This window comes from Saccostrea cucullata, unplaced genomic scaffold (assembly GCF_032062105.1).
Source record: "Saccostrea cucullata isolate Sc308-1 unplaced genomic scaffold, CSIRO_AGI_Scuc_v1 ctg7172, whole genome shotgun sequence".
In the NCBI taxonomy this organism is placed as follows: domain Eukaryota; kingdom Metazoa; phylum Mollusca; class Bivalvia; order Ostreida; family Ostreidae; genus Saccostrea; species Saccostrea cuccullata.
Genome location: NW_026928321.1, coordinates 20,729 through 30,330, shown reverse-complemented (window position 1 = coordinate 30,330; position 9,602 = coordinate 20,729). Strand labels below are relative to the sequence as shown.

Below are 9,602 nucleotides of genomic sequence, written 5' to 3'. Positions count from 1 at the left end.
TTGTGAGAACGGACTCTGGGCGAACGAAAAATCGGGCGAACGGGATATAGGGCGAACAATTTTTAGGGCGAACGAACATGGAACCAAAATAATTGGTATCTTTTCCCTATAGAGACCCAAACTTTTAAAATGTTAAGTGAATTTAAAGTCATGAAAAGTGATTTTTTGCTCATAATCCGAAAATTGATGACACACTGAGAGGTAAATAGAAAAAAAAAAAAAAATTTGATTCATGTGTTCTCAAACAGCTTCCATTTTTAGGCCTCGTCTAACAGTAAACTACTAGATGGAGTATGTCACGTGAACACGTTTACAAATTGTTCGACATTGCTGTACTTGTAATTTGTTAACAGTAATTGTACAAGATGCTGGAAAGTTCAATAAAAAAATAATTACCTCTTTAAAGATATTCTTCCATATTAGCAGTTCACAAAATCCAAGTGTATATCTATTTTTATTCTCTCTGAAGCAATTGTCTGCCTGAATATACAAGGTTGGTGGAAGAAAGTTACCCTATGAAATAAATTAGATGTTTAGCTTATTTGACATTGGCTTCCTCATTGTGAGAATATATTAGCTGATGTTTATTAAGCTTAAGAAACATGGGGAAGACAAAAGAATTTTAAAAAGCATGAAATGCATATTCTTTTCTTTGCCTACGTTCGATGAAATATTAAAATGGATTTTTTAGAAATACGAGAAAACCAACTGAATCAATATTTCATTCATGTCATTTAATTATTAATACAGTGTTATATTGAAATACCTCTACATTTTCCAGCAAATCATATAGTGTAATTATTTGATACAGAAAGAGATGTTTATGTCAAAATTGGGGGGAAAATATTTACCATTTGCAGGCTTGCTCCATATAATTCCTTTAAAATTGTATTAATGACCATGTTTGAATCATGGGCATATTCATTAATATCCAAGTATTTGGTGAACTTCTCCAATCCATGATTAATGACTCCCTGGATGTGAGTTGACAACAAATTCGCTACATCTAGATCGTTAGATCGTCTACCAAGAAAGTGAGGAAGGTTCGTTTTCACTGTAAAATTTGAATTAATTCATAAAATAATATACAAACTGGATAAATGGAAAGTAAAACATTCAATATAATCACTTCAAAATAAATGTGATCATCTATTATATGATGCATTCTTCATTTAGTCATGATTACATGTTAACTTTGGTACTTATGTACGTGTACTTACTCTGATCCATCCCATCTATAATGATCGACATAAATCTTCGAGAATTTTCTTTCGCTTGATTCCGTTTGGAATAGTAGTATTTTCTCTCCACCTAAAATTCAATATATAGATTTTTGTGATCAAATGTCCGCGGCCGGTAAGAAACGAATTTAAATTATTTATTTGATTTTTTAAATTTTTACTTACATCTGTCGGTAATTATGTGCCTTGATGAGACCCTTTATTTCTTCACGCTCTAAGGGATCTCTTGTCACCTGGAGCTGAGCATCCAATTTAGTACACGTGTTACACTTTGAAAAAGAGTTCGTCTAAAAAAATATTATATAAAACATATAAAAAATATAGATTAAATTGATAAACCATGATTATTACTGTAATACTAACGGACTTATTTTTAAGGACCTCCTCTTCATCTGAATAGTGCAAACCTTAAGAACGTGTTTGAGTGTTACAACTATAAAGAATATAATTTTTTAAAATAAAGCAATAGACAGTTCTCCGATTTTTGAAGAAAGGAAGTACAAGACAGTAAATCATAAATGTCAGTAAATAAAGTACCTAAAACATTTTATGGACACAGAGTACATTTCTTTTCTAATCATAATTCGTCTTTACAAATGGATATGTAATTTCAATTAGTATACAAAGTTTCTAGTAGTGTTCTAAACTTTTAATTAAATAATTTGCAGAAAAAAATTATTTAAAGGTAGATTTTATTGCAGTCTTACCTGTTTTATCTTCAGGTGTGGAAATTTCTCCTTCCAAATCTTGTAAAAGTTTGCCTTTGATACACTTCGTTGCATTTTTTCGATTTTTTCCTCAACGTATTGGTTATAAATGTCTATTTTTCTAGTTTTATAAGCTAAAAGAATAACTCCTTTGTCAGGCATCTGATCCCCATGAAACAAGGCAAAATCATGCATCCATTCTATCGCTTTTTCTGTTGTTGTGTGGTGTTGTTTATAATTTCGGAAGCCTGCGGAAACTGCACCTCGCTCAAAATTAGCTACGTATTTGTAATAGAAGGACTTATCAAGTCTATAAAAGTTTTGAAAACATTTTGAGCATATTTGTTTTCCATCTTCGACTGTAAATCTTATTGATCTTTCTTTGTTAATGGCCTCCGAATACTTATCAGAGAACCATTCTACCCTGCCTTCAAAATTTTTCGTCCAGACTTTTGTTCTTTCTCGCTTTACAAAATCAACTGATATTCCTGCAAGACAGGACAATTTGCATCTTCTGGATCTGATGAGGCAGTTCACGGCAGTTGATATGGCTTTCTTTAGTAACTTTTGCTGGTTTGATAGTGCTTTCACTAGAATTAAACAAATCATATGTTATCTTCAAACAAGATATGTTTCATCGAGTGAATTAAAAAGTGTGTTGATGAAATAAATTTTTGGTTTGAATAAATTTTATTGTAATTTCTAATTACAAAGGGATTGGGCACAAGTTTAAAAACTTATTATTTTTTCCAAAGAATACACAATAAAAAAAATTAGCATTCAGATGGCGAAGAACTTAACACACCTGATATTTTCTTAGTTCTTGATGACGTTTTTCCGTTGAGATTACGTGTATTTTCAAAACTACTCTCAAAAGATAGATCGAATTGCGCCTCTTCGAAAGTAGAACTTGACCCTGCTATGCTACTACATTCTAGCCATCAAATTCCTAAAAATTACAATATTTATATATCATGTATATAGCATGATGTTTTACACACAATATCCTGATTGATTTCCCCTCATTCCAACGCAATTCACGTTTTTTCCCTTCGCCTATAGATTAGTTAGGCAAAAATTGGTTAGTTCACTTAGTTGTTGTTTTATCGCAAATCTCGCCTGAAAGTATTACACTGCGGCCTAAATAGCGTTGCCTTGAGTATTGATACGTACATTTGGATTTGACAATTGAACAATTTGAATCACGGGGTTCATTCCAAAAAACAAGCATTTTAATTGGTTGATTAGGACCCGCCCACTCTCGTGCAATATCTGCATAACGCCCGAGTTGGAAAGCGTCCAACGGCCATATGATTGTCTAAAATTGATGGTGACTCTTTGAACTAAACACAAACACACACAAAAACAAACTATAAAATAACTTTTTAGCATGGATATATTCCTTTCACAGACAGTTCATGTTTATAGCATTGGATGACACACCTATTTTTATTTTTTATTTAATCTGAATTTTCTATTCACGGCATTTTTCGTTTTCGGTGTTGTACCGCGTACTTACGTAAAAGCATATCCAACTTATATGTGGTAAAACATTGGATTTATTCAAAAGTTTACTGTTTTTTTTTTGTTACGACTATCAAAAATACCATGTTTCAAATGTGTGTGTGCTACTGCTTTTTTAACTGTCGTCATGGTGATATTAAAACAAGTCGAAATCATTGTGTTTTTTTTTTCAATGAGCGCACTTTTTACGGTAATGGCGAATACATCAATATTATTCATTTGTTCACTATAAAATAATTAATATCACTAATACATTTTCCAAATTTAAGTACGTTTTAGTTTTATTAATATACTGAAGAAATAAACGGAAAACGGCCCCGTTTTTCAATCGCAAAAATATGCCATGTGTGACGTGTATTGTTTTAAGTCAACTTCTCCCGGCTCTTAATCAGATTTTATTTAAGAATTCAAGATCATTATACAGGTTACCCAAACTCACAATAATATCAGATAGGTATTACATTTACATCAAGCATGTACTTATTGGTCCACTTATACTTCCGAAGTCTTCGCTCAGTAAGTAAAGGCCTATCACTTGTTTACAGCTGTTTCCATGTGAAAGTGGGTGGGCTTATAGAAAAGCACCAAAAAGATTCTTTGTTGGATATCGCAATTGTTTTTCAGTCAGATTCATCAGTGTCGTCACTCAACGCAATAGTTTATTGGTCCAAGTGTATACTTTGAAGCAAGATTTGCGAAATGCTAACACACGAGGCATAACGCAGGATAGATAAAAACGAATAGCAATACATCACCCGATTTTAAAACTTGGCATTAAATGTTAATTTAAATGTACTTACTGTTGTCTCCATTTCAGCATCAGACCCAAATTGATTTGTGTTTTTCACAGGAGTCGACGAAGTGAATTTTAGACCGGTTCTGCAATACTTTGATACCTATAAACATGATAAATATACGTACATTCACATAATTGTTTATAAATTTAAAACTATTTAATTCTTTGTTTTTACTGTAAATTTTGGAAATGTCAGTATAAACTAGTTCATAATCATTACCAAATCATTTCAATATGAATAATCGATTTTAGCAATTTGTTTATACCAATTTTTTTTTAAAATAATTAAAATTTTAAAAAATTTAAAACAATATGAGCTGCAATTTTTTGAAATTTTTGTTGCAAAACTAATTATTATAAACTATTTCAAGGTCAGAAAATAAGAAGATTTATAAAGTTTTTATAAGAATTAATGCTCATATTTGCAATGGAAGAACTATTTATAAGCTTTTTTGACATGTTTGAAGTTGATACAAAATTACATTATTGTCACCCTTTACCCTTCAGAATTGTTGTCATCTGCTGACTTCAAAGTTTTAATCAAACTATGCAGTTACTATGGTTACAAATAGAATATATAAAAATCAGTCCTCCTTAAATCTTTTCGCTATTTCTTTTACGGAATGATTTTCTTTTATTTTATCAAACTGTGAAGTTTCCTTCCATTTGATTAATTAGAACTCTGTTGCCAATTTTTAAAGCAACATGTTTTGTTAGCACGGAACACATTTAAAGCCATATATGGCGTATGTTCAGTGAAATTTCTTAGACTAAAATTATAAGAACTTATTATTTGTATGATTACTTAATATAAAGATAGAAATTTTCCGTAAATTACAAAATCTAAGTCCATTGCGTTATAAAGATATGACAATTTAATTTGGATTCTCGGAATTTTCTCCGGTTTGGGAAGAAAATACAAAAGATTTAAATAACACATTATAGAGAAGATAAAATTGTATTATTAGGTGAAACGAGGCGTTCTCCGTGTTCAGAATTGTATGAAAAGCTTTAATTTAAATGTATTAACTATATTTCTTTACTTAAATGTTTACCTATAGGCCTATAGCACATTGGTCTTATCATTACAGTCAAAAAATTTCTTTACATGTAGGATGTTGATTATCTTAAAAAGTAATATTTAATTCATTATGATACTTTTAAGCAAAAGTTCTGGCGTATAAACTGCACAAATTGAATACAGTTCTGATAGTAAAAGGGTTAAATGTATTTCCATATAGTCTTCTACCTATACAGTTCTGAAAGTAAAAGGGTTAAATGTATTTCCATATAGTCTTCTACCTATACAGTTCTGATAGTAAAAGGGTTAAATGTATTTCCATATAGTCTTCTACCTATACAGTTCTGAAAGTAAAAGGGTTAAATGTATTTCCATATAGTCTTCTACCTATACAGTTCTGAAAGTAAAAGGGTTAAATGTATTTCCATATAGTCTTCTACCTTAGTTTCTGTTCTCGTTGAATGACTTGGAATTTCCATTTCCTTCAAAGGTGTGGAAGTCATAAAGCAGCTTTCGTTTATAGAAATAAAACTCTGAAAAAAAAATTACAGACTAAAGAAGGGATTCAAAAGATGCTGAACTTGAGTAACTGTTAAATTCCATTTCCATGTCTACTCGTTTCAGTTCAAAACCATGGGAAGAAATTATGTGGATCTTCTCCTAGCTTTAAACTGACATCTATCAAAGAGTAATTATAATCTTCATATAAAAGTGATTAGAGACAAATAATGTCAGCTTTGTAGAGGGAAGGATTCAACTTTTGTTTCATATTTAAAATAAAAGCTTAGAAATTTATTTTCAAAGAATGATATGACTATGAGGCCTTTATTGAAAAGGGAGGGGGGTCATAATCCTATACAGGTTCACTAATAACGTGTTTTAAATGAAACAAGTATAATGAAAAAAAAATAAAAGAACAAACAAAAACCACTTTACCCAATTTCAATACAGGATTTTTTTTTTTCCCAAAAAAATTCTTAGTTGGTATATTAGGAGGTGGACATCGAGAACACCTCGGGACAGAAAGTTTTGTGTTTTTCTGTAAAAAGTCCGAGATGTTCCGAATAGCGAAGAAATAGGCTGATTTTACCACATGTACTTGGGGTATGGCCCCCCTTTCCATTTTCTTTTTTTTTAAATCTGGGGTAAAAGAGTAAACAAAAGTCATTTAAAAGGAAAGGGAAAAAAATTAAATGTTTGAATTTGTAACCGTTCACACTTGGGCTCTGCCCCTTCCATTTTTTTCTACTTTAAAAACTACAAACTGTTTTTAATATTCGTTTTTGACTGATACGTGTACATACCAGGTATTCATAAATGTATACAAGAGTTACATTATTTATAACATAATTATAGTAGATAATAGAATAAGAAAAAAAAATGAAAGGGGGGTCATATCCCTAGAGCCTACGTTTTGTGTTCTTCTGTAAAAAGTCCGAGATGTTCCGAATAGCAAGAAATACGCTGATTTTAGCACATGCACTTGGGATATGGACCCCTTTCCATTTTCTTTTTTTTAAAATCTGGGGTCGGGACACTTTTTCACTATTTTTGTATTTTAATACTCACTACATATTATCAATAATGTAACTCTTTTGTCTCTATAAGCTGTTTTTAAAAATATGGACTCGACCCCAGATTTACATGTAGAAAGAAAAGAGGAAAGGGGGTGGTGTTTCATAGACAAAGATGGGAAGGAGAGTGTCAGTCGAAAATAATTAAAACATCAGATATCGAGGAATTTTGCCTTTGAATGTGTTGTAGGATAGGCGTAAACAGGCAAGGTAACCTTTATCTCAAGGGGGATAACTCCCAGTGTCTTAGACATGTTTAATAGCTTCAGATCTGTAACTCTCCGAAAAAATATATATTGATAGACCCGATCTATCATTAAATTTTTAGAGAGCTGATCTGCAGCTATGTCTTAGAGGTATTTTCTAAGATTCTGCTAATCTATCTATCAATTCCTTTTTTTTTACTTTATGTGCCACCTGAAAAATTAATAAAAAGTCGTATAAGGTACCATTTTTCATGGAGGGGTCTTTTTCAAATGAAAATATTTAAATAAAATCGCAAATATTTTCAAATAATTTTCTTATTCAAATGTTTTATATCATACCGGTAATTACTCTCTCTCTCTCTCTCTCTCTCTCTCTCTCTCTCTCTCTCTCTCTCTCTGAGAGATTCGAAGTACATACATGTATATGACATAATGGTCATGATTATAAATTTAATCATTTCTTGAATCGAATAAAATGAGCAGTCCGATTACAAATATTAAATGCTGGTGCAGTATGCAGGAATTAAAATGCTTCTTTGATAAAATATAACTTTTATCAAAACAAAGGATAATTCGGGTTTTTATGGTCAAATTTGGAGGAAGTGTACAAATATTGCCTGACTGCATCCTTTAACACCCCCCCCCCAAGAAATTTTCATTTACACATATTTTATATAATTTACCCTCAATATTTCAAACCTAATTCAAAACGCTTTGAAGATAACCATTAAATGCATTAAGAATGTATACACTAAGGTATAAGCTTATGGGCGTTGGAATCTTCAAATTGTGTACTAAAACGCAGAACGGAAACAATAATTAGTTTAACTGAGACTATAAGAAGCGGCTTTCCTTATGTAATACATGTACATGTAGTTTATATCTAAATTAAAAGTTTTGAAAGCCATGCATTTCAGGTATCATGTCTTTCCCTCAGAACACGTAGCAAAGATATGTTTAATGGTCAATAAAATAGACATTAATGACTAACACTCCTTATTTATCTCTTCTAAATTTGATTTATTTTTTTTTTTTAAATCTTTAATCTTCAAATCATAGCAAATTCATTATCAGGGACCTATATAGCATCTTTCTTTTCAAAGTGAGGAGTAGCAGAGGGAAAAAATGATTGAAAATCAGAGAACTTGGAAAGTCATTGTTCAACAATAATTCTATTAAATCGTAGGGGGGTCAGGGGTGGGATGGTGGTCCATCTTCTTACAATACTCAATTTCATTCATACATTGCTACAAATTGGAATCCTATATCTTTTGCATGTATATTGCTTTGGTATGCATTAAGACAAGCGCGCATGTGTCCCTCGACGAATAAAATACATGTATTAAATTAAGAAAACTTACGTACCTGTCCTTCCAAATCCTGTTCGACTGACTCACTCTGTGTTCTTTCAGGCACGGAGAGTAAAGAGTCTCCGAAGGCATCTTCTGATAACAGAGAGCTTCCAAGATTTTGTAGGACAGAAAAAGAAGGCTCTAAATCCAGCAAAGATTCTCCCAGTTCATTTTCTGATTCACTTTCCTTGTTTTCATTTTTCTGCTGAAATTCGTTTTAATTTAAATTTTGTTTTTCTACAAATTGCACTTTATTTAATTAATGCGATTCATTTATTCAAACTGAACAGGCATTACTTACATTGGGTGGTAATGGCGCAATCGCCAATGAAATCAATGAGACGGTACACAATATTCCTGACACATACATTTCAGACTGAATCAGCGAAATGGTGTGATTCAAGCAACGGCGAAGTTAAAACTACCCCCCCCCCCCCCCGCGGTCCGTAACGCTTATCTTCCCATTAGCACTGCATCTGGCTATATTCGTGTATTCTATATAAAAAAAATCTAACATTCTTTTTCTATATCATATCCTTTTAGAATATAAAGGAAAAATATTATTTTTCGAAATTTGTCCTGTATAAAATAATTGGTAAAAAAAATGTCATCCCGATTTAATTTCATTTTTATTTGTTACCGGTCCGTCAACATATTTTTATCTCTAGAGCTACAATTCTGCAGCTAATTTGTTACTTTTCTTTTGAAAGTGTTTTCTTCATAAATCTTTTAGTATAAGAATACATAATAAAGTAATTTAATTTAAAATCCTTGGGGTAATTCTTTAAGATTTCCAAAAGTTCTTTACCGCTCTCCGTTTAGTAGGACCATGGATATGTTTATATAATACATGTACGTTAATATAATAAGTATACCAGCTTTTAGTAATATACGCAATCTACAAATGTTTCACGATTGGAATTCAAAACAAGGGTAGAACAAAGATTACAAGTAATAACAAGGTTCTAAATAATGGTTAGAATAAACGAGTTAATATTTCTCCATGCCTGAGGGAACTATTACATGTTTAATATAGAGTATTTATTAAAATACAAATGCAAAAAATACCTCCAGTAATATATTTAGAAATTCAATCACTAATATTGAAATAACAATTCAAATTGCCGTAGATACAATGTAAGTAATATTCTAATAAAGTTTAATTTGATAAATGCTTGTCT

At 31.3% G+C, this 9,602-nt stretch overlaps 1 long non-coding RNA gene and 1 pseudogene across 1 annotated transcript; both read right to left on the bottom strand.

Moving 5' to 3' along the window:
• Positions 1-336: 336 nt before the first annotated feature.
• LOC134277202 (uncharacterized) lies at positions 337-3,601 on the bottom strand (annotated as a pseudogene).
• A 725-nt stretch (positions 3,602-4,326) lies between these two features.
• Positions 4,327-8,519, bottom strand: LOC134277200 (uncharacterized). Its single transcript, XR_009994207.1, has 3 exons — positions 8,435-8,519; positions 5,730-5,822; positions 4,327-4,368 (listed from the first exon to the last, which is right to left on the bottom strand). It is a non-coding gene; the product is annotated as an uncharacterized LOC134277200 (long non-coding RNA).
• Between the last annotated feature and the right edge of the window lie 1,083 nt (positions 8,520-9,602).